The sequence below is a fragment of the Pleurodeles waltl genome, chromosome 7 (assembly GCF_031143425.1).
Source record: "Pleurodeles waltl isolate 20211129_DDA chromosome 7, aPleWal1.hap1.20221129, whole genome shotgun sequence".
Taxonomy (NCBI): Eukaryota; Metazoa; Chordata; class Amphibia; order Caudata; family Salamandridae; genus Pleurodeles; species Pleurodeles waltl.
The window spans coordinates 1,276,489,478-1,276,513,383 of record NC_090446.1 but is presented as its reverse complement, the minus strand read 5'-3'; positions in this window follow the sequence as shown (position 1 = coordinate 1,276,513,383).

The window sequence follows — 23,906 nt, the reverse complement described above, 5'->3', positions numbered from 1 at the left end:
TCCAGGCTCTGGCCCCCTCTCTGATGGTAGCCTTTGTCCCTGTTTCCAGCCTCCCCCATCCAACTTCCTCTACCCAATCCCATTCCCCTCAACCCCAACCTATCCCAAGCACACTGCCAGACCAGCATGCACCCAGCTCAACACACAAGAGTGGACATGGCAAACACAAGCACCACACTTCATCCCACAGGCACTCACACAAACACCATCCAGAATCAGACATACCAACATCAACTGCATCCAATTTGCCCCCTTCCTCCTCATCGTCCACCTCCCTCTCAGTTTCGTCTCCACTCACACCTGTATGCACTACATCCTCATCGACTACCCCCATCACCAGCACACCTAACAGCACATGCCCCTCACTGGCAGTCACCAACGCCACTTCCATGCACACGTCCCCTGTGTCCTTTTCAACTGTGTCTGTGCCCCCTCCTCCCAAAGTACTCAAACGCAGGCACTCAGACACCCAACAGCCATCCACCTCACAACAGCATCCAGCCCATGCACCTGCACCCAAACACAGCAGACAGACACCTCCTACCACCACTCCCTCTTCCTCCACTCCCAAACCATCTCCCTCTTCATGCCCCAATGTCCCTAAGAAGCTTTTCTTTTCCACCGTTGACCTCTTCCCTACCCATCTCCCCCGTCCCTCACGTCAGGCCCGGGCGGTCAAAACCCAGGCAAGCACCTCAGCCACCCAGTCCAAGGGCACAGTAGTGTCCCCAAGTACTGCAGGTGGGAAAGGATCCCGGCCACCAGCCAGGCAGACGGACAGGGTGCCATCCCCAAGTGCGTTGAGGAAGGGTGACGAGACAGCCCCAGCTGCAGGACGAAAGGGCAAGGAGGCAGCTCCAGCTGCAGGATGGAAGGGCAAGGAAGCAGCCCCTGCTGCAGGATGGAAGGGCAAGGAGGCAGCCCCAGCCCAAGGGGCCTGCAACAGCAGGCAGTAGAGACAAGGGGCCTGGTGCAGGTACTCACTCGGAGCCCCCACCACCAACCATGATGGTGCAGCCGTCCAAGGCTGCAGGGGAAGGGCTGGAGCCTCCCCCCACCACTGCCAGCACCTCCACCTGCACCGCCACCAGCACCACTGCCAGCAGCAGCAGCCCCAGTGGGCAGCCGTCCGAGTCTGCAGGGGAAGGGCTGAAGCCTCCCCCTCCACTGCCAGCACCGCCACCAGTACCACTGCCAGCAGCTGCAGCCCCAGTGGGCAGCCATCCGAGGATGCAGGGGAAGGGCTGGAGCCTCCCCCTACCACTGCCAGCTCCAACAGCAGCACCACCACTACCACCTCTGGGCAGCTGTCCCTGCCGGCGGACAGTGTGTAGTCCTGCATTCATGGACTGTTGTGCAGTCTGGCCCCAGCAAATCCTGTGGGTCTGAAACCAAGCTGAGAGACTGACTTTGCACTCCCCAAGATCTGCATCACAGGGCACAATGCCCCCTCCAGAGCCAGTGGAAGAAGCCATCCACTCACCCCATCCTCCACAGGATAAAGCTCACTGGACACAATGCCCCCTCCTGAACCAGTGGAAGAAGCCATCCACTCACCCCATCCTCCGCAGGATGAAGCTCACTGGGCACAATGCCCCCTCCAGAGCCAGTTGGATAGTCACCATCTTCCGGCTGAGGTGTCCCCCCAATCCCCGTCCCCCTGAGGTGCCTGGCTATTTTTGAGCTGATGCCCCTGGAGTGTTCTCTCCGTGTTGTTGCAGGAGTGAGGTGGGGCCTTCGACTATGTGATGTGGCCCTGTGGCCCACGGACATTGAGGACTGGGCAGTGTCCCTTGATTTGTAAATATGTATATACTTGTTGATTTGGATGCACGCATTGCTACTATATTTATCTTATTACACTCACTTTATTCTACTGGTGTTGTCCTTGCATTATTCCTGAGGGGTACGGGGTGAATATGTAATGTTACTGCATCTTCTTGTGTGTATTGTGTTGGGGTGGGAGTGTTGCGTGTTGCGTGTGTGTGTCACTATCTTTTTCCTTCCCCTCTCCCTGTGTGCTAGGCGGCAGTGCTCACCGTGGTCGTCTTTGCCGGCGTTGGTGTTCGTAGTGGAGCAGAAGGTGGAAGAACATGGGGAAGACATGCAACTCGGGCTTCATGACGGCATGGTTCTTCCTTGAGTGTCTAGAGGTGAGCCGTTTCCCTTCTGTGTAGTGTTTCTGACAGGCTTTTGATGTCGTTGGTACCGCCCCGGAAAAGTTGGCGGATTGGTGTCTTATAATACACTGGGCGGAACATTGTCTTCCTCTTGGCTGTGGGCGGTTACCGCTGTGGTGCCTGTTGATTTCGCCCTGGCAGTCAGTGTGTGAAAGTGGCTGTCTGTCTGAGCGGTTTCCGCTGTGGTCACAATTTCATATTTATTACCGCCAGCTGGTTGGCGGTATTACCACCGCTTTATCATCAACCGCCCGGGTTGTAATGAGGGCCTATATTTCTTTCATTATAAGCACATTCCACCCTTTGTATAACTAATGTACATACTAGTGCAGATTTATCTTTTATGTATCTAAAAAGGGAGTATGCATGTTTCTATGGGCCAGATGTAGCAAGATATGCTTTTGTAATTCTGAAATTGCGAGTCGGTGCGACTCGCAATTTCAGAATCGCAAAAGCATATGCAGAATGGTGTCTCAGACACCTTCTGCGACTCGCTATGGGGTTGCAAAGACCCACCTCATCAATATTCATGAGATGGGTCGCATTTTGCCACCCCATAGCGAGTCCCTGCACTCACAGGGATGGTGGCCTCGTGAAGTCAGCAGACCTCCATGTCTGTGACTGCTTTTTAAATAAAGCAGTATTTTTTTTCATTTTGCAGCCCGTTTTCCTTAAAGGAAAATGAGTTGCAAAATGAAAAAAATACCGAAACCATTTGGTTTCGTTTTTTACAGAGTAGGCAGTGGTCCATAGGACCACTGCCTGCTCTGAAAAAATATTTTTGTCAACATTCACGAATGAGTTACCACCAATGTGACACTGGTGGTAACTGCGAGTTGCTTTGCGACCGCATTCGTGGTCACAAAGCAAGTCTGAATTGCGATGCGAGTCGCAAATAGGAAGGGAACACCTCTTCCTATTTGCGAGTTGCATTCACAAATTGCGAGTCGGTACCGACTCGCAATTTGTGAATGTGCATCGATGGAGGCCGTTTGCATGGCACAAACTGCGATTTTTGCAGTTTGCGACATGCAAACGGCTTGCTACATCTGGCCCTAAGTGCTTTTAAATAGCAACTCAACTTGCAAGTTCAAGCACACACAAAAAATATTTTGTACTATATTAAAAGTATGGTTGTAAATCATGTACTTTCATTCATTCTAGAAAACAATTCATACATTAAAACATATATTAATAAAATTATCAAAACTTCTCTGTCTATACCAACTTTTTTTTATAACTCTATTTTATTGAGTTTATAATAGGAACAACTTAAAAAAAACAGAAACAAAGCAGTGCATATCAATGTGAGATACCACAATGTCTTTTGCTCTCCTGAATGGAGGATGATGACACATACAGACAGAAATATGGAACATAGCCAATCATAACAATAATAGCTATCCCCAACCCCCCTTCCCGAGGAGCTCACATGTAACCAATTTGTTTTTATACAGTGTTTACCAGCGTTACCATATCACCACAGTTGGTTGTCACCTGTATGCACAGCATAACATTCCACAGTCAACAATCATCATCAGTGCTCCAATCAGAGCTGGACTCCTCAACTCCTGTGAAGCGTTCTAATAATGTACTTTAAGCCATTATGTCCATCAGAGCCCCTTCCTCCCTACGTGTCAGTTTCATGTTTTGTTCTTCGGCAACACCCCATTCCAAAACATCACGGGTCTAGCTAGGAAAGGATGGGCTTCGTATACTCATCTAGCCTGTAGCCACCATGCGCTTAGCCCGCAGCAGCGCGAGCTGTGCAAATCGGTATGGGATGCGCCTATCCCGCGGTCTCCGTAGTATACCCAGGAGGCAAGTCGAAGGCGCCAGACCAGTGACCCCGTCTATCTTCCGAACCACCACCCACCAAAAATGCTGCACCTCCCTGCAGGCCCAGACTAAGTGGAGAAAGGAGGCACCTATCTCCCCACATCGAGGACACCCAGTCTCTCTTGTCGGGTCCAACGCGTTCAACACCTTTGATGTCGGGGGCCACCGGGAATCCAGACCAGACTTCTTGAACCACATTCTCAATCTTGGCATACTGCAAGAACTGACCAGCGCTCAATCCAAACGTATCTCGCGCCTCTCTAAAGGACATACACTCCCCGTTAGGGTATATATCACCCACCACCAAGCAGCTACCCCCTCTCCAAGCTTCCATTGACATTAAAGTATCCATATCCCGAAAGGGGGCTAGACTCCAAACCTTTAGTGCCCTGTCAAAGTGGGCACGTCAGAATGCTTTCTTAACAGCCTGCTCCCAGACCCCTGCTGTAGTCTTAACCAAATAGGGGACAGAATTCTCTGACCAACGCCAGTCATTAATGCGTGCACTAATGCCTCACCTTCCAACATGCCCGCGAATAGTCGCTTCTCCCAATTGTCCGACAGCGTCATCCACTTAGCAGCATGTTGTAAATGAGCTGCATAATAAAAGAGTCTAATATTAGGGAGTGCCAAGCTTCCATCTTCCATATCCCTTTGTAACGTGGACAACACTACCCTACTAAGACGACCAGCCCAGACCAAGGAAATCAACAAACTGTCCAGACGATTTAAAAGCCGTGCTGCCAACGGAAACAGAGAATTCTACACAAGGTAAAGACACACCGGCAAGAACACCATCTTGGCCACAGCCACCATTCCCATCACGGAGAGAGGCAGCTTATTCCAGAACGAGACAGAGGGCTCCAGACCATACACCACCCGCTCAACATTATGCGTCACAATTGCTGTCGTCGTATGTGTGACCCATATCCCCACATATCTAAAACTTTCAAGCTCCACCTGAGCCCCACCACGGCAAGTCCTCTAGCAGGGCACCACATAATGACCCTAAAGGAAACAGGAGCGACTTTTTTCTTTTCACCCTGAGACCAGATACGGCCCCAAATTCTTCCAACAACTGTAACAACAAAGGGACCGAAATGCGTGGCTCTCGGAGGTATATCAATGCATCATCAGGCATATACGGAGACAATATGAGTAACCCGTCCCACCTGAACACCCCAAGGCCCCAATTCCTCATGCAGCCAGATCGCCAGCAGTTCCACCGCTAAAGCAAAAAGTAGCAGTGACATCGAGCATCCTTTTCTGGTCCCCCTACCAATCGCCCAAGAGACCGAAAGCTCTCCGCTCACCCGAACACGTGCAGTGGGAGCAGTGTATAACAAACAAACCCAAGCATAAAAATGGGAGCCAAATCCCCTATTCCCTGCAGGACTGCCAGTAGGTAGTCCCACTCCACAGTATCGAAGGCCTTCTCTAGATTCAGCAATACTAAAACCAATTTGTCTACTGCCCTCAAAGTTTCAAGTAGAACGTGTGCCAAACGGCATACGTTGTAAGTCGTACTACGACCAGGAATAAATCCACATTGATACTTGTGTACCAAACCCCGGATCACGCCACGCAATCGAGTAGCCAAAAGTTTACACAAAATCTTAAAACCCGTATTGAGCATAGTGAGCGGACGATATGAGGAAGGGTCATCAGAATCCCCCCCAGGCTTAAGCATTAAACAGACAACGCCCTGATGCATGGTCTCAAGGAGAACGCCCCATTCCCGGGCTTCCTCAAACACTGCCAACAACCTCTCTCCCAAAAGGAGAGAAAACGTTTGGTACAACTCAATCAGGAAACCATCCCCACCAGGCGATTTGGATTTCGACAAATCCTCCACAGCCGCACCCACTTCCTCAACTGTTATCTCAGCCTCTAGACTTTCCATACTGTCCGGCACCAGCTGCAGAAGTCTCATCTGCCTCAGAAACTCTCCTAAGCTAACATCAAGGGTGGGAGGACCATTTCTGGACACAACCTGCAAATGCTCCACTAATACCAGAAGGATATCTCTGCAATTGGTAACCTGTACGCCCTCCGCGTTCTTAATGTGCAGGATGGAAGGAGACTCAACCTCCCGCTTGAGGAGCCATGCCAACAATTTACCAGACTTGTCTCCCTCCCTATGGAGTCACTGTATATACGATCTATGGGTAACCTTATCCAGCGCATCCCAGCAGCTACTGACCTTCTTAAGTAGCTGAAGCTGCTCTTCTCAACCTCTCAAGTTATCAGCATCTGGTTCTGTAACACCTCCAGTGCACTCTCCCAGTCTGTAAGTTCCGTTATTTTCCACACCCCACATGTAGTGCTGATGCACACTCCCCTTAATACTGCCTTCATGGCTTCCCATTCCATGCCCCTTGAGCTAGTCGTACCCCAATTCAAATCCAAATAGTCCTTAAGGAGGGCCACCGCCATTTTCTCATGACAACCAAAATCCATCAAAAAAGATGTAGGCATACACCAACTGCGGGACACTTTGGCATCAGATCCCCACAGCACGTGCATCAGCACTGGTGCATGATCAGACAAAAACCTCCCCAAATACTTGACATCCATTACCTGTGAACAAGTCAGTCCACCCAAGAGGAAACGGTCCAACCGACTATGGGGGTCATTCTGACCCTGGCGGCCGGTGGCCGCCAGGGCCACCGACCACGGGAGCGCCGCCAACAGGCTGGCGGTGTTCCCACGAGCATTCTGACCGCGGCGGTTCAGCCGTGGTCAGAAGCGGAAAGTCGGCGGTCTCCCGCCGACTTTCCGCTGCTCGGGGGAATCCTCCATGGCGGCGGAGCGCGCTCCGCCGCCATGGGGATTCTGACACCCCCTACCGCCATCCTGTTCCTGGCGGGTCTCCCGCCAGGAACAGGATGGCGGTAGGGGGTGCCGCGGGGCCCCTGGGGGCCCCTGCAGTGCCCATGCCAATGGCATGGGCACTGCAGGGGCCCCCGTAAGAGGGCCCCACTGTGTATTTCAGTGTCTGCAATGCAGACACTGAAATACGCGACGGGTGCAAACTGCACCCGTCGCACATACCCACTCCGCCGGCTCCATTCGGAGCCGGCTTCCTCGTGGGTTGGGGTTTCCCGCTGGGCTGGCGGGCGGCCTCCTGGCGGTCGCCCGCCAGCCCAGCGGGAAAGCCTGAATGGCCTCCGCGGTCTTATGACCGCGGAGCGGCCATATGGCGGTTCCCGCGAGGCGGGCGGCTACCGCCGCCCGCCTCAATGAGAATCACCCCCTATATGTATTGGTCATCTTAGAATGACAGGTGTATTCTCTGGTCTCCAGATGTAGTTCTCTGCATCCAACCCAGAGCCCTAGAGTATGCATAACCTCTGTGAGGGAGCGCATCATTATTGGTTTGGTGCCCAGTTTAGACGGAGAACGATCCATCTCATCCTCCAATATACAATTGTAGTCTTCAGTCCATATTAGAGGGGCAGCTACCCTCTCCCCCAGCACTTCAGGTATCTTGTCATAAAAGGAGTGATCGTCTATGTTAGGTGCATAAGTGCTGAGAATGGTAAGGGGCTGTCCATCCAAAGTACCCTGTAGATGTATATATCTCCCTTCCACATCTGCTTCACTATAGATATGTATAAAAGGGACCCCGGGCATGATCGATAGCAACAGGCCCCTTGCATAGGAGAAGAAGGACGAGGGGAACACCTGACCCTGCCACTTCTTAGCCAACTTATGTGATTCCTCCTCTGTCATATGTGTTTCCTGGAGACACGCTATATGAACCTTATGTCACCTCAGGAAGGAGTGTAATCTATATCGGGCAGAATAGCTCTTCAGCCCCCTAACATTCCATGTCAGTATATTCATCTGTCGACCCATGTTAAGAGTGCATATCCACCCCTCCCACTGGGGCCACTCTGCCCACCCCATGCCCAAAAGGAAAACGCAAGACAAGTCCCTACCGCCAATCCCACATTTGACAATGTACTGCTGTTGAAAACATCAAACATATGCAACCTTGCTTGAACTATAAACCCCTGAGCCCCTATACCCTCCCCGGATAAACAGTAAAACAGTCATATCAGAACATAATGTAGATCCATATATATGCATGCTGCCAGGACAACAGCCCAAACCCCAACACCGATAAGCCCTACCACAACAGTGGAAGTGACCACCCCCGCCCCAACAACAGTAAACAGAGTGCCCACCTCCCCAACCAATCATAGTCTAAGACAAGCATTTTTCCCCCCAATCATAAAATACAAATGCATATGAAGCCCCTTTAAACCAACATCTGTAACATTTCCATCGCTCCCAACTATGCGAGGTGTGTTCCTCAAGACGAAACACAGGACCCCTGGCGGGACCGCAAGAGTAGTATCCACCAAAAGCCAACAGATTCAAGAATCAACAGAGAACATCTCAGCTCCCCCATCTGATGAGTCAGCAAGTTCGACGGCCTGCTCAGGATCCACCACTGCCATAGTACCAACCTGTTGGATTTCAATTCTGCTGACAGAGTTATCACAACGCTGCGCAGCGACCTGCAATGGGCCCTCTCCATGCCTCCTCCAGTCTGTACCGCCCACTCCAGAAGTACGAGCCGAGCCAACTTTAGACCGCCCAGAAGGGCCCGGACCAACCTTGTCCCACATCTCCAGCCATATCAAGACCTCCTCCGGATGATCAAAAAACTGTGGCTTGCCTCCGGAAATCACCTTCAAACGTGCCTGATACAATAACATGTACCTGATGTTCATGGCACGAAGCTTGGCCTTCACTTCCAAAAAACCCTTTCGGGAGGACTGCCCCTTATTTGTATAGTCCCGGTAAATGGATATTTTGCAATTTTCTGTCTCATGGGCGGACCGCAGGATACAGTCCCAATCTTTATAGTTCAGGAGGCGTGCAATGATCGCCCTTGGCGGCACCCCAGGCAGAGGAGGAGCAACCAGAGCCCTGTGAGTGTGCTCCACCACAAACACCTTGGACAAGCCCACCGGCTGCAATATGCCTCTGATCCATTGCTCAATGAAACCTTCCACCATGGAGCCTTCCGCGCGTTCTAGAAATCCAAAGAGGCGCATGTTCTTCCGTCGGTATCTGCCCTGTGAGTCCTCCAGCCTTGCCTCCAACGTCCCAACAGTGGAAGTGACCCGAGCCATCTGTTTGCACAAGGTGCCAACCTCTGTCTGCAAGTCCACAATAGACCCCTCCACCACCTTGATTTTATCAGAGACCTTGCGGAGATCAGCTCGAAGAAGGTTCATCTCCACAGCCACCATTTCTATTTTCCCCTCCCGGGCCACTCTAGCGCCCTGTATGGCGGCTAACAGTTCAGCACGTGAGGGCTCCTCCATAGTATCCAGCACCGCCAATGCCTATCCAGACCCCCCAAACTAGTCTGTCGCTGCGGAGCAGAGTAGGTGTAGTATACTGCTCCATTGTGCTCCCCTGCAATGGCATGATCTGCTGATGCCACCCCAACTCACCTCCACTAAGAGATAATAGGATGTTACACCACCGTACCTTACTCCAAGAAGCAGAAATGAAGCTCTGTTAAGCAGCGACAGCTGCAGAACACGGCAGATCAGCTCTCCAGTCCAAATATGCACAATAGGGGGCTGCTGATTGCCCACGCAGCCGCGCCGTCAACTCAGACCCAGCATGGGTCAGGTGTGCTCACTGAGCGTGGGGTCACAGGTCCCAGACCTCCACAACTCTGCGCAAACTCTAAAATCGCAAAAGTCACCTCACTGTCTCAGTGCAGCCCCCTGTCGAGTCCCAGATCAGCGACCCTCGTTGTCTCCCACAAGAAAGTTCTGCAGTGCGGTGTGCCACCCCAGGCTATTCCTCAGCAACCCAGACTGGGCCATGCGCTGCCTCCACTCTGGCCCCCGCACCTCACCATCACAGCGCAGGGCCGATCCTCAGCATATGGGGGAAATATATCTTGGCACGGTATGTTGCAATGCGATCCGAAGAGGGGGCAGAAGTGCCCCCGCCTACTCCTCCTCGGAATTGCATCATGGGGTAAGCCGAGACCACATGCCTGCCCCGACTCCTTTCATCCGCCTTGCTCACATCATGGGAGGGGGAATGGTCCCAGAACACTCCCTCACCCCCAACCGGCCAAGCAGCCGCAACCGCCAGGGAAGGCTGCCACAGGCCCACAGCGCAAAGCGCAAGGCTGCACCTGCCCGGTATAGGCCCAGCTCTGCACTCCGGCTGACCAGGGCTCCAAAGGTCACCAAAACCAGGCACAGACCCGCCACAGCCATCAGGGCACTGCCACTCGCATTTTGGGGGATGCCGCGACAGCCAGGCATCCCAGAATCCCTGAAGGATTATGTTGGAACGATGGAACACACTAGAGACACGTCCTGCAGGCCATCTTGGTTGGCCATGTCCCTCCATCTATACCAAGTTAAAATAATTTTATGGATATCATATACACTTATAATACTTTTATTTACAAACACAGCTTCGCTTAAAACTAATGCTGTAATTCACATATCTGTTTATAGGTTTCAATGATAGATTAACTAGTGTCACAATATCACTTCAAGTCTTTTTTGTTATAACAATGAAAACTCAAAAATGGTAGCCCATTCTTAGACCAAGCAACCAGTAATGGCAAACTGTTGACCTTTATTCTTACTGAAACTGTCCAAATTAACTAATCACAACTGTGTTTCATCTTTTCAGTATGTAATGCCACATCTGAATTGTTAGTGGCTGTTAATCCTATCTTGTCTGTTTTGGTAAGAAGCCCAATCTGCTAATGTGTGCTCCTGTAGTCACAATTCCGTTGCGGCCCATAGCGCAGCCCCCCGTGTAAATTCACAATGGAGTCACAACTCCAGTCAGAGGTGTAAAAATATATTTCCCATTATTTTTTTCCATAATTTCTTCAACATTTTACATCCTGTGATAACAGTCAAATGGAACAATGATTCCTTACATTTCTTTGTTTTAGAAAACATCTCTTATTTGAAAAGGTAAGTGTCCTTTAACAGTTCACTGTGAGAAGGTAGCCTCTTTCTAGCCTTGTTACCCCCACTTTTGGCCTGTTTGTGAGTGTATGTCAGGGTGTTTGTCACTGTTTTCACTGTCTCACTGGGATCCTGATAGCCAGGCCTCAGTGCTCATAGTGAAAACACTATGTTTTCAGTATGTTTGTTATGTGTCACTGGGATCCTGCTGGTCAGGACCCCAGTGCTCATAGGTTTGTGGCCTATTTGTATGTGTCACTGGGACCCTGTCACACAGGGCCCCAGTGCTCATAGGTGTGCATGTATATGTTCCCTGTGTGGTGCCTAACTGTCTCACTGAGGCTCTGCTAACCAGAACCTCAGTGGTTATGCTCTCTCATTTCTTTCCAAATTGTCACTGACAGGCTAGTGACCATTTTTACCAATTTACATTGGCTTACTGGAACACCCTTATAATTCCCTAGTATATGGTACTGAGGTACCCAGGGTATTGGGGTTCCAGGAGATCCCTATGGGCTGCAGCATTTCTTTTGCCACCCATAGGGAGCTCTGACAATTCTTACACAGGCCTGCCACTGCAGCCTGAGTGAAATAACGTCCACGTTATTTCACAGCCATTTTACACTGCACTTAAGTAACTTATAAGTCACCTATATGTCTAACCTTTACCTGGTAAAGGTTAGGTGCAAAGTTACTTAGTGTGAGGGCACCCTGGCACTAGCCAAGGTGCCCCCACATTGTTCAGAGCCAATTCCCTGAACTTTGTGAGTGCGGGGACACCATTACACGCGTGCACTACATATAGGTCACTACCTATATGTAGCTTCACCATGGTAACTCCGAATATGGCCATGTAACATGTCTATGATCATGGAATTGCCCCCTCTATGCCATCCTGGCATAGTTGGCACAATCCCATGATCCCAGTGGTCTGTAGCACAGACCCTGGTACTGCCAAACTGCCCTTCCTGGGATTTCACTGCAGCTGCTGCTGCTGCCAACCCCTCAGACAGGCAGCTGCCCTCCTGGGGTCCAGCCAGGCCTGGCCCAGGATGGCAGAACAAAGAACTTCCTCTGAGAGAGGGTGTGACACCCTCTCCCTTTGGAAAATGGTGTGAAGGCAGGGGAGGAGTAGCCTCCCCCAGCCTCTGGAAATGCTTTGTTGGGCACAGATGTGCCCAATTCTGCATAAGCCAGTCTACACTGGTTCAGGGACCCCTTAGCCCCTGCTCTGGCGCGAAACTGGACAAAGGAAAGGGGAGTGACCACTCCCCTGACCTGCACCTCCCCTGGGAGGTGTCCAGAGCTCCTCCAGTGTGCTCCAGACCTCTGCCATCTTGGAAACAGAGGTGCTGCTGGCACACTGGACTGCTCTGAGTGGCCAGTGCCACCAGGTGACGTCAGAGACTCCTGCTGATAGGCTCCTTCAGATGTTAGTAGCCTTTCCTCTCTCCTAGGTAGCCAAACCCTCTTTTCTGGCTATTTAGGGTCTCTGTCTCTGGGGAAACTTTAGATAACGAATGCATGAGCTCAGCCGAGTTCCTCTGCATCTCCCTCTTCACCTTCTGATAAGGAAACGACCGCTGACCGCGCTGGAAGCCTGCAAACCTGCAACATAGTAGCAGAGACGACTACTGCAACTCTGTAACGCTGATCCTGCCGCCTTCTCGACTGTTTTCCTGCTTGTGCATGCTGTGGGGGTAGCCTGCCTCCTCTCTGCACCAGAAGCTCCGAAGAAATCTCCCGTGGGTCGACGGAATCTTCCCCCTGCAACCGCAGGCACCAAAAAGCTGCATTACTGGTCCCTTGGGTCTCCTCTCAGCACGACGAGCGAGGTCCCTCGAATCCAGCGACGCTGTCCAAGTGACCCCCGCAGTCCAGTGACTCTTCAGCCCAAGTTTGGTGGAGGTAAGTCCTTGCCTCACCTCGCTGGGCTGCATTGCTGGGAACCGCGACTTTGCAGCTACTCCGGCCCCTGTGCACTTCCGGCGGAAATCCTTTGTGCACAGCCAAGCCTGGATCCACGGCACTCTAACCTGCATTGCACGACTTTCTAAGTTGGTCTCCGGCGACGTGGGACTCCTTTGTGCAACTTCGGCAAGCACCGTTTCATGCATCCTCGTAGTGCCAGTTTCTGGCACTTCTCCGGTGCTATCTGCTTCAGTGAGGGCTCTTTGTCTTGATCGACGTCCCCTCTCTCTTCAGGTCCAATTTGCGACCTCCTGGTCCCTCCTGGGCCCCAGCAGCGTCCAAAAACGCCAAACGCACGATTTGCGTGTAGCAAGGCTTGTTGGCATCCTTCCGGCGGGAAAACACTTCTGCACGACTCTCCAAGGCGAGAGGGATCCGTCCACCAAAGGGGAAGTCTCTAGTCCTTTTCGTTCTTGCCGAAACCTCAGCTTCTTCTGTCCAGTCGAAGCTTCTTTGCACCCGCAGCTGGCATTTCCTGGGCATCTGCCCATCTCCGACTTGCTTGTGACTTTTGGACTTGGTCCCCTTGTTCCACAGGTACCCTAGATTGGAAATCCACAGTTGTTGCATTGCTGGTTTGTGTCTTTCCTGCATTATTCCTCTAACACGACTATTTTGTCCTTAGGGGAACTTTAGTGCACTTTGCACTCACTTTTCAGGGTCTTGGGGAGGGTTATTTTTCTAACTCTCACTATTTTCTAATAGTCCCAGCGACCCTCTACAAGGTCACATAGGTTTGGGGTCCATTCGTGGTTCGCATTCCACTTTTGGAGTATATGGTTTGTGTTGCCCCTATCCCTATGTTTCCCCATTGCATCCTATTGTAACTATACATTGTTTGCACTGTTTTCTAAGACTATACTGCATATTTTTGCTATTGTGTATATATATCTTGTGTATATTTCCTATCCTCTCACTGAGGGTACACTCTAAGATACTTTGGCATATTGTCATAAAAATAAAGTACCTTTATTTTTAGTATAACTGTGTATTGTGTTTTCTTATGATATTGTGCATATGACACTAAGTGGTACTGTAGTAGCTTCACACGTCTCCTAGTTCAGCCTAAGCTGCTCTGCTAAGCTACCATTATCTATCAGCCTAAGCTGCTAGACACCCTATACACTAATAAGGGATAACTGGGCCTGGTGCAAGGTGCAAGTACCCCTTGGTACTCACTACAAGCCAGTCCAGCCTCCTACATTCACCTTCCCTCATCACTCTTTCACCATCTGCTCCCATAGCAACCTCCTTTAGAACACTGTACTGCACTGTGGTAGTAGTTCAAAAGTTCACAGTTTTTTTCTTAGCAGCAGACTAGCTTCAATGTATGCTGTAGTGGGTGTGTCTGACTATTACAGAACGTAACTATATACAAATCAGTGATTGTCTGACTGAATTTTTGACACCCCATTCCATTTTTCTGCACCAATCTATATAAATATTCAATCAAAATTAAGTTTTTTTAAAATCCACTGCACCCTCCATTTTAACCACCTCACATTTTCCAAGTTGCCTTATTCAGCTGCAGCCTTCTCCTGTGTGCTGCTGCTCCTTCCTTTTAAAATGTTCAGAGTGTGGATTGTAGGTCACAGCTATGTTTTTGGGGCATGTGAGTATGCTAGAAAGAGTAGCATTAACAGGGACCTGGGTTTGCCTAATGTGGATATTACTTGGGCTGGCCAAAGAGGGTTAAAGTAGCAGCAATTGCTTCCTTTGGTTGAAAACATTAGAGACTGCCAACCCCCTCATCTCATAATTGCGCACTGTGATGAAAATGACATCAGCACACATACTGGGGTAGGACTGGAAATCAAATGAAGGACACCTTTGTTTAATTAATGCATCTTTTCCCTCACACTGCTTTTGCATTTTCTAACGTATGCCAGAGGCAGAAATGGAAGTGTTCTACAGGATTCTGTCAACAAATTGAAAAAGCCAGGAAACATGTTAATAAAACAGTTTCAGCATTCCTGGGCTCAATCTTCAATAATAACCTCCACTTTGATATGGGTGAGATATATAGAAAACATGGTGTTCACATGATGTTCACATCACACATAAGGGCAACAGAGTATTTTTGAGTAACTTAAAACTCTTCATCCACTCGTACATGTACTAATAATATACACAGGACAAACACAAGGGCTCTTATTAGAGCCATCCTATATCCTCAACACTAATTACATTTAAAAGCAAATCTGATTGTTTTTGTAACTAAAATGAGTTGCAACTCTGTTGCCGATTCACACAGCTAAAGCACAAATGAAATGCACAACACCCAATATATATTTCATATGTGTTTGTTTTCACTCTTCATGTACCACTACATTTCTGAATACCTCAGTGGAAGTATAATTGGGTATATTAATGGATAAACGAGTGGTGTAAAGAAATGGCTCCCTGTTGCAGTTACCCCCCACTTTTTGCCTGATACTGATGCTGACTTGACTGAGAAGTGTGCTGGGACCCTGCTAACCAGGCCCCAGAACCAGTGTTCTTTCACCTAAAATGTACCATTGTCTCCACAATTGGCACAACCCTGGCACCCAGGTAAGTCCCTTGTAACTGGTACCCCTGGTACCAAGGGCCCTGATGCCAGGGAAGGTCTCTAAGGGCTGCAGCATGTCTTATGCCACCCTAGGGACCCCTCACTCAGCACAGACACACTGCTTGCCAGCTTGTGTGTGCTGGTGGGGAGAAAATGACTAAATCGACATGGCACTCCCCTCAGGGTGCCATGCCAACCTCCCACTGCCAGTGGCATAGGTAAGTCACCCCTCTAGTAGGCCTTACAGCCCTAAGGCAGGGTGCACTATACCACAGGTGAGGGCATAGGTGCATGAGCACTATGCCCCTACAGTGTCTAAGCAAAACCTTAAACATTGTAAGTACAGGGTAGCCATAAGAGTATATGGGCTGGGAGTCTGTCAAAAACTAACTCCACAGCTCCATAATGGCTACACTGAATACTGGGAAGTTTGGTATCAAACTTCTCAGAATAATAAACCCACACTGATGCCAGTGTTGGATTTATAAAAAAATGCACACAGAGTGCATCTTAGAGATGCACCCTGTATTTTACCCAATTGTTCAGTGCAGGACTGACTGGTCTGTGCCAGCCTGCTGCTGAGAGACGAGTTTCTGACCCCATGCGGTGAGAGCCTTTGTGCTCTCTGAGGACAGAAACAAAGCCTGCTCTGGGTGGAGGTGCTTCACACCTCCCCCCTGCAGGAACTGTAACACCTAGCAGTGAGCTTCAAAGGCTCAAGCTTCGTGTTACAATGCCCCAGGGCACTCCAGCTAGTGGAGATGCCCGCCCCCTGGACACAGCCCCCACTTTTGGCGGCAAGTCAAGGAGAGATAATGAGAAAAACAAGGAGGAGTCACTGGTCAGTCAGGACAGCCCCTAAGGTGTCCTGAGCTGAAGTGACTCTAACTTTTAGAAATCCTCCATCTTGCAGATGGAGGATTCCCCCAATAGGAATAGGGATGTGCCCCCCTCCCCTTAGGGAGGAGGCACAAAGAGGGTGTACCCACCCTCAGGGCTTGTAGCCATTGGCTATTAACCCCCCAGACCTAAACACGCCCTTAAATTTAGTATTTAAGGGCTCCCCTGAACCTAAGAATTTAGATTCCTGCAACTTACAAGAAGAAGAGGACTGCCGAGCTGAAAACCCCTGCAGGAGAAGAAAGAAGACACCAACTGCTTTGGCCCCAGTCCTACCGGCCTGTCTCCTGCCTTCCAAAGAAACCTGCTCCAGCGACGCTTTACCCCAGGACCAGCGACCTCTGAATCCTCAGAGGACTGCCCTGCTTCAAGAAAGACTAGAAACTCCCGAGGACAGCGGCCCTGTTCCAAAAAGACTGCAACTTTGTTACAGAGGAGCAGATTTAAAGACCCCTGCAATCCCCGCAAGAAGCGTGAGACTTGCAACACTGCACCCGGCGACCCCGACTCGACTGGTGGAGAACCAACACCCCAGGGAGGACCCTCCGGCGACTCTGAGACTGTGAGTAACCAAAGTGGTCCCCCCCCGAGCCCCCACAGCGACGCCTGCAGAGGGAATCCCCAGGCTCCCCCTGACCGCGACTGCCTGACTCTAAAATCCCGACGGCTGGAAAAGACCCTGCACCCGCAGCCCCCAGCACCTGAAGGATCGTAACTTCAGTACAGGAGTGACCCCCAGGAGGCCCTCTCCCTTGCTCAGGTGGTGGCTACCCCGAGGAGCCCCCCCCTTGCCTGCCTGCATCGCTGAAGAGACCACTTGGTCTCCCATTGATTTACATTGGAATCCCGACGCTTGTTTCTACACTGCACCCGGCCGCCCCAGTGCCGCTGAGGGTGTACTTTTTGTGTGAACTTGTGTCCCCCCCGGTGCCCTACAAAACCCCCCTGGTCTGCCCTCCGAAGACGCGGGTACTTACCTGCTGGCAGACTGGAACCGGGGCACCCCCTTCTCTCCATTGAAGCCTAAGCGTTTTGGGCACCACTTTGAACTCTGCACCTGACCGGCCCTGAGCTGCTGGTGTGGTAACTTTGGGGTAGCTCTGAACCCCCAACGGTGGGCTACCTTGGACCCCACTCTTAACCCCGTAGGTGGTTTACTTACCTGCAAAACCTAACAATACTTTACCTCCCCCAGGAACTGTGAAAATTGCACTGTGTCCACTTTTAAAACAGCTAAATGTGTTTTATGTAAAAAGTATATATGCTACTGTAATTATTCAAAGTTCATAAAGTACTTACCTGCAATACCTTTCAAATGAGATATTACAAGTAGAATTTGTACCTGTGGTTCTTAAAATAAACTAAGAAAATATATTTTTCTACAACAAAACCTATTGGCCTGGATTTGTCTCTGAGTGTGTGTTCCTCATTTATTGCCTGTGTGTATGTACAACAAATGCTTAACACTACTCCTTTGATAAGCCTACTGCTCGACCACACTACCACAAAATAGAGCATTAGTATTATCTCTTTTTGCCACTATCTTACCTCTAAGGGGAACCCTTGGACTCTGTGCATACTATTCCTTACTTTGAAATAGTGCATACAGAGCCAACTTCCTACAAGTGGGAAAGTGGATCTTTGACTTGGTGTGTAAATAGCAGCATGACTGCGTGTCAGTGACTGCTAGTGCACATCAAACTGTCTGAATAACTCTCTTAGTTCATGCATAATTATGTCTCTGACTGAATGTGTGTAAGTGTCTGATTGGGTTTTTCAGTTGGGATATGAGTGTTACTAGGTCTGTGACTGGTGCATGAGTGTATCACTGAGGTTTTGTGTGGGTACATGTGTGAGTGTATAGGTCTCTCAGTGGGTGCACAAGCATATGCCTCGGTCTGTAAATGGGTCTGTGAGTGTCTGAGAGGTCTGTGAGTGGGTATGAAAGAGTGTGTGTGGGTCTGTGAGTGGGTGCCTCAGTATCTGAATTGGTCTGTGAATTGGAGTATGACTGTCTTAGTGGTTCTCTGAGTGGCTGTACAAGTGTCTTTCTGGGTCTGTGACTGGGTGTGTGAGTGTCTGAGTGGGTTTGTGACTGGGTACGTGAGAGTGTGAGTGAGTCAGTGAGGGGCTGTGTGAGTATCTGAGTGGGTCTGTGAGTGGGTGTCTGAGTGGGTCTGTGAATGGGTATATCAGTGTCACTGGGTCTGTGATTGGGTGCTTGAGGGTCTGAGTGGTCCTGTAAGTGGGTGTTTGAGGGTCTGAGTAGGTCTGTGAGTGGGTGCATGAGGGTCTCAGTGGGTCTCTGAGTGGGTATATACGTGTAAATGAGTCTGTAAGTGAGTACATGAGCGTGTGACTGGTTCTGTGAGTTTATGTGTGAGTGCCTGAGTGGGTCCATGAGTGTTACTGGGTCTGTGACTGGATATCTGAGTGTCTCAGTGGGTCTGTGAGAGTCTGAGTGGGCCTGTGAGTGGGTGTATAGCTGTCAGTGGGTCTGTGAGTCGGTGCATGAGTATATGACTGGGCCTGTGAGTAGGTATCTAAGTGTCTGAGTGCATCTGTGAGTAGATGTGTGAGTGTCTGAATGTGTCTGTGAGTGAGTGTCTCAGTGGGTCTGTGAAGGAGTGTATGAGTGTCACTGGGTCTGCGAGTGGGTGCTTGAGAGTCTGAGTGGGGCTGTGAGTGGATGTATAACTCTCAGGGGCTTGGTGAGTGGGTGCATGAGTGTCTGACTGGGTCTGTCAGTGGGTGTCTGAGTGTGTGCCTGGGTCTATGAGTGGGCATCTGAGTGTCTGAGTGGGTCTGTTAGTGTGTGTGTGAGTGTCTGGGTCTGTGAGTGTGAGTGTCTGGGCCTGTGAGTGGGTGTGTGAGTATCTGAGTGGGTCTGTGAATGGGTGTATAAGTGTCACTGGGTCTGCAACTGGGTGCTTGAGAATCCTAGTGGGTCAGTGAGTGGGTGCATAAGGGTCTACGTGGGTCTGTGAGTAGGGGTCTAAGTGTCAGTGGGTCTGTGAGTGAGTGCACGAGTGTGTGACTGGGTCTATGGGTGAATAGCTGAGTGCCTGAGTGGGTCAGTGAGTGTGTAGGTGTAAGTGTCTTACTGTGCCTGTGAGTGGGGGTATAAATAGCTGAGTGGGACTGTGAGTGGCTGAATGAGTGTCAATAAATCTGCAAGTGGGTGCTTGAATGACTGTGTAGGTCTGTGAGTGGGTGCATAAGAGTCTGAGTGGGTCTGTGAGTGGGCATATGTGTCATTGGGCCTGTGAGTGGGTGCATGAGTGTGTGACTGGATCTCTGAGTTGGTATCTGAGTGGGTATGTGAGTGTCTGAGTGGGTCTGTGAGTGGGTGAGTGAGTGTCTAAGTGGGTCTGTGAGTGGGTGTGTGAGTATCTGAGAGGGTCTGTGAGTGGGTGTATGAGTGTCACTGGTCTGCAACTGGGTGCTTGAGGGTCTGAGTGGGTTTGTAAGTGGATGCATAAGAATCTAAGTGGGTCTGTGAGTGGGAGTATAAGCGTCGATGAGTCTGTCAGTGAGTGCATAACTGTGTGACTGGGTCTATGAGAGGGTATCTGAGTGGGTCTGTGTATGTGTGTGTGTGTCTGATTGGATCTGTAAGTGAGTGTTTGAGTGTGTGACTGGGTCTGTGAGTGGCTATCTGAGTGTCTGCATGGGTCTGTGAGTGTGTGTGAGTGTCTGAGTGGGTCTGTGAGTGGGTATGTAAGTATATGGGTAGGTCTGTGAGCGGCTGTATAAGTGTCAATGGATCTGTGAGTGGGTGCTTGAGTGTCAGAGTGGGTCTGTGAGTAGGTATCTCAGTGGGTCTGTGAGTGTGTACATGAGTGTCTGAGTGGATCTATGAGTGGATGTGTGAGTATTTGAATGGGTCTGCGAGTGGGTGAATGAGTGTCACTGGTTCTGCAACTGTGTGCTTGAGGATCTGAGTGGGTCTGTGAGTGGGTGCATAAAAGTATGAGTGGGTCTGTGAGTGGGTGTCTAAGTGGCAGTCTGTGAGTGGGTGCATGAGTGTGTGACAGGGCCTGTGAGTGGGTGTCTAAGTCGGTCTGTGAGTATGTGTGTGTGTGTGTGTGTGTGGGTATGTGAGTGTCTGAGGGGGTGTGACGTATATGTAACAGTGAGTATTTGAATATATATATTTTTTTCTTTAGCAGCAGGATTTGTGACTGTGTTGTGACATTACACTGAGGGACCACGCTGAGCCTTGCGACGGAATTGCAACTCCATGATCGCAAAAAAAGGCTTTGTAACCTTTTTAAACTCATAATGGGTACCTCACAAACCCATTCATTACCCCCTTGGGATCAGGGTACCTCTACCCTGACCTCTTCTATTCATTTCTCAATACAAATCCATCCCCTAGGACCGTTGGCAGTCAATAAAATGGATGGCCACAATTTTCAGAACAGCTTATGGCCACCCAAACACAGTACTGCTTCGGGCGCATGGAGTTGGGCCGCTCCATGTAGGAGTCACAACGGAACCGCCTCCTTATGTATACAAATTTGTTTTCCATTTAATTACAAGAAAACCACTGAATGGATTCACACCCAATCACAAAAAGGTTGCTTTCTGCACCAGATCTCCCTTTATGCCAAATTTGGTGTAATTCCATCCAGTGGTTTCTGTGCTATCGCTGTTTAAAATCCCTAAGGAAAAAAGAAAGGGAAAAACGTGGTTTGGGACCCCCCTTTTTCTTAGCCCCTACTTGACTGATCACTCCAAAACTTTAGATACAGCAACTGACATGATTAGGAAATTTGTTTGGAAAATTTCGTGAAGATTCATCAACCAGCGCTAAAGATATAGGCAAGTCAAAAAACACTTTTTCTGTAGAAACTAGGTCCTAACTATAAGTAGCAGTCGCAATGGAAAATTTTGGGATGATCCGTCAAGTGGGGGCAGAGAAAAAGGGGGCTAAAAAAACAGTGCATTTCCCATGTTTATTCCCATTGGATCTGCCAACACGTCTACAGCCCGAACCACAGGACAGAATTACCCCAAATTTGGCAGAAAGATAGCTGTGGGTACACAGATTGTACTTTTTGTGATTTGGTGTAAATCCGTTCAGTAGCTTTTGAGAAATTTACGGAAATTCAAATTCGTATATCTCTGGCTGAGAAGTACTTGCGAACAAAGACAAGCTCATGCAGGGAAATGCACAGATCTGATTAGCTGCCAACACTTCAAACCAGGAAGTGTTGGCAGTCATCTTGGGACTCTGCTTGAGCCAAGTCCCAGAAAAACAGAAAAACAGTAAAAAAAAGTCTTGCCAGGTGAGGCACCTTGACCCCTTAACACCCAGAGCAAAAAAAGCCGTTTTTCATTATTTTTTTGGCACAAATTTGCGATTTTCGTGAATTCGCTGCAAACATTTTTTTTTAAATTGCAGGTTCCTGTGCTTCTTCTTTTACAGGCCCCTAGGTGGGTCAGGTCCCGGGGGCATTAGGAAGTTTGTGAGGGGGGTCTCCCGCCGCCATGAGCCCTGGGGACCACTACTTCCTCGGGCTTATAATTTAATATAAGCGGGGAGCCCGAGACCTCTCCACACCCCACCACCTCCCTGGTGCTTTCATTTTCATATATGCAGTAGGGCCGTTCCCGGGGACAACCACCTCACCGGGGCTTCTATTTAAAAATATGCGGGGTCCCGCAGCCCCACGTGCCCAGAGACCCCCCGGGCAAAGAGTAAACAATAGAAAGGGGACCCCCATTAGCCCTGGGTACAACCACTCCCTGGGGCTATCTTCACTTTGGAGAGGCACCCCCCTCATGGAGCCACAGATGGACTGGGAACCGCCACCCCTTAGGGGCAGCTCCAGCTATGTCCCGGGGTGCCCTTCACATTGAGCATTAAAGTTTCAAGTACAGTTGGACTCATTTCTATAAAAAAAAAATTATTACAGTTTTTTAAAAATTCAAATACATTTTTTAATTTAAATTGTAGACAAATATTCAATTCTAAGTATCTATCCCTTTCCCTCTCACTTTCTTTTTTCTCTCTGTCTCTCTTTTAATCAATTCTCCCACTCCCACACCCACTCAGACACTTACACACCCACTGACAGACCCACTCAGACACTCACGCACCCACTCACAGGCCCACTCAGACCCTCATGCACTCACTCACAGCCCCAGTCAGACTCTCATGCACCCACTCAGACCCACTCAGGCAGTTATGCACCCACTCACACACCGACTCAGACTGTCACATACCCACTCACAGACTGCCGCACATACTGACGCACCCACTAAAACACGGATGTGTGCACTCTCACACCCAGACAGACACTTTGACAGACACTCTTACCCCCAGATATAGCCTCTCACACCTATTCTCACACCCAGAGAGGCCACAGCCAACTTTCACTGTGCATGCGCAAAGGGCTGTGCACAGTATTTGGTTGGGTGGTTAGGAGGTTGGCTGCAGGGACTGGCTGCAGGCAAGCCCTTGTGGGCAACACCTACTGCACATGGGAGAAGGGCATACACTGTGCAGGGCTGGCTGCTTATAGGGGGTCGGCCCTGTGGCCAACTGCTGTGGTTGGATTCACGTATAGCAACTAAAATGACTATGGCCCTCATTATGACATTGGCGGTGAGTGATAAAGTGGCGGTAGTACCGCCAACAGGCTGGTGGTAATTACTGTCAAGTTATGACCATGGCGGTGATAACTCCCATAGACAGCTAATGTACCACACCAACCGCCAGGGCATTAACACCACTGACCACGGGCGTAGCCGTCAACAGCCAGGCAGAAGACAAAGTATCGCCCACCATCTTATGACCTTGCAATCCGCCAGTATTTCCAGGGTGGTACCAACGCCATCAAAAGCCTGCCGGAAACAGAATACAGAAGACCAAAGACTCACCATCGGAGACACAGGGAAAAACAACGCTGCCATGGAACCGGAACTGCAGGTCTTCCCTATGCTCATCTACATCATGCTCCACCTGAAACACCAACGCCGACGAAGATGACAATGGTGATTGCAGCCACCTAGCACACAAGGGAGGGACGGAGGGAGGAAAATGAGAGAGACACACACACACACGACACACACCCGACACACACACACACTATACACACAATCAGCTGCAGATGAAAAACAATGGCACACGACACAGAGCAGAATAATGCAAGCACAACAAGAATGCAGTAATGGGAATGTATTGATTGTAAACAGCTACCAAAAGAACCAATTGTAGGAAAAACAGATATGTACAAATGTACACAAAGGGCCAATGCCCAGTCCAAAGTACTAAGGACCCACATGACCACAGGGCACAGTCCAAGGCTCAACTCGAATCCTGCCTTCATCTGGATAGAACACTGCAGGGGCATCAGTTTGCAAGTGGGCAGGCACCTCAGGGGGATGGGGGTGAGACAGCTTGAACCCTTAACACCCAGAGCAAAAAAAGCCTTTTTTCGTTATTTTTTTGGCACAAATTTGCGATTTTCGTGA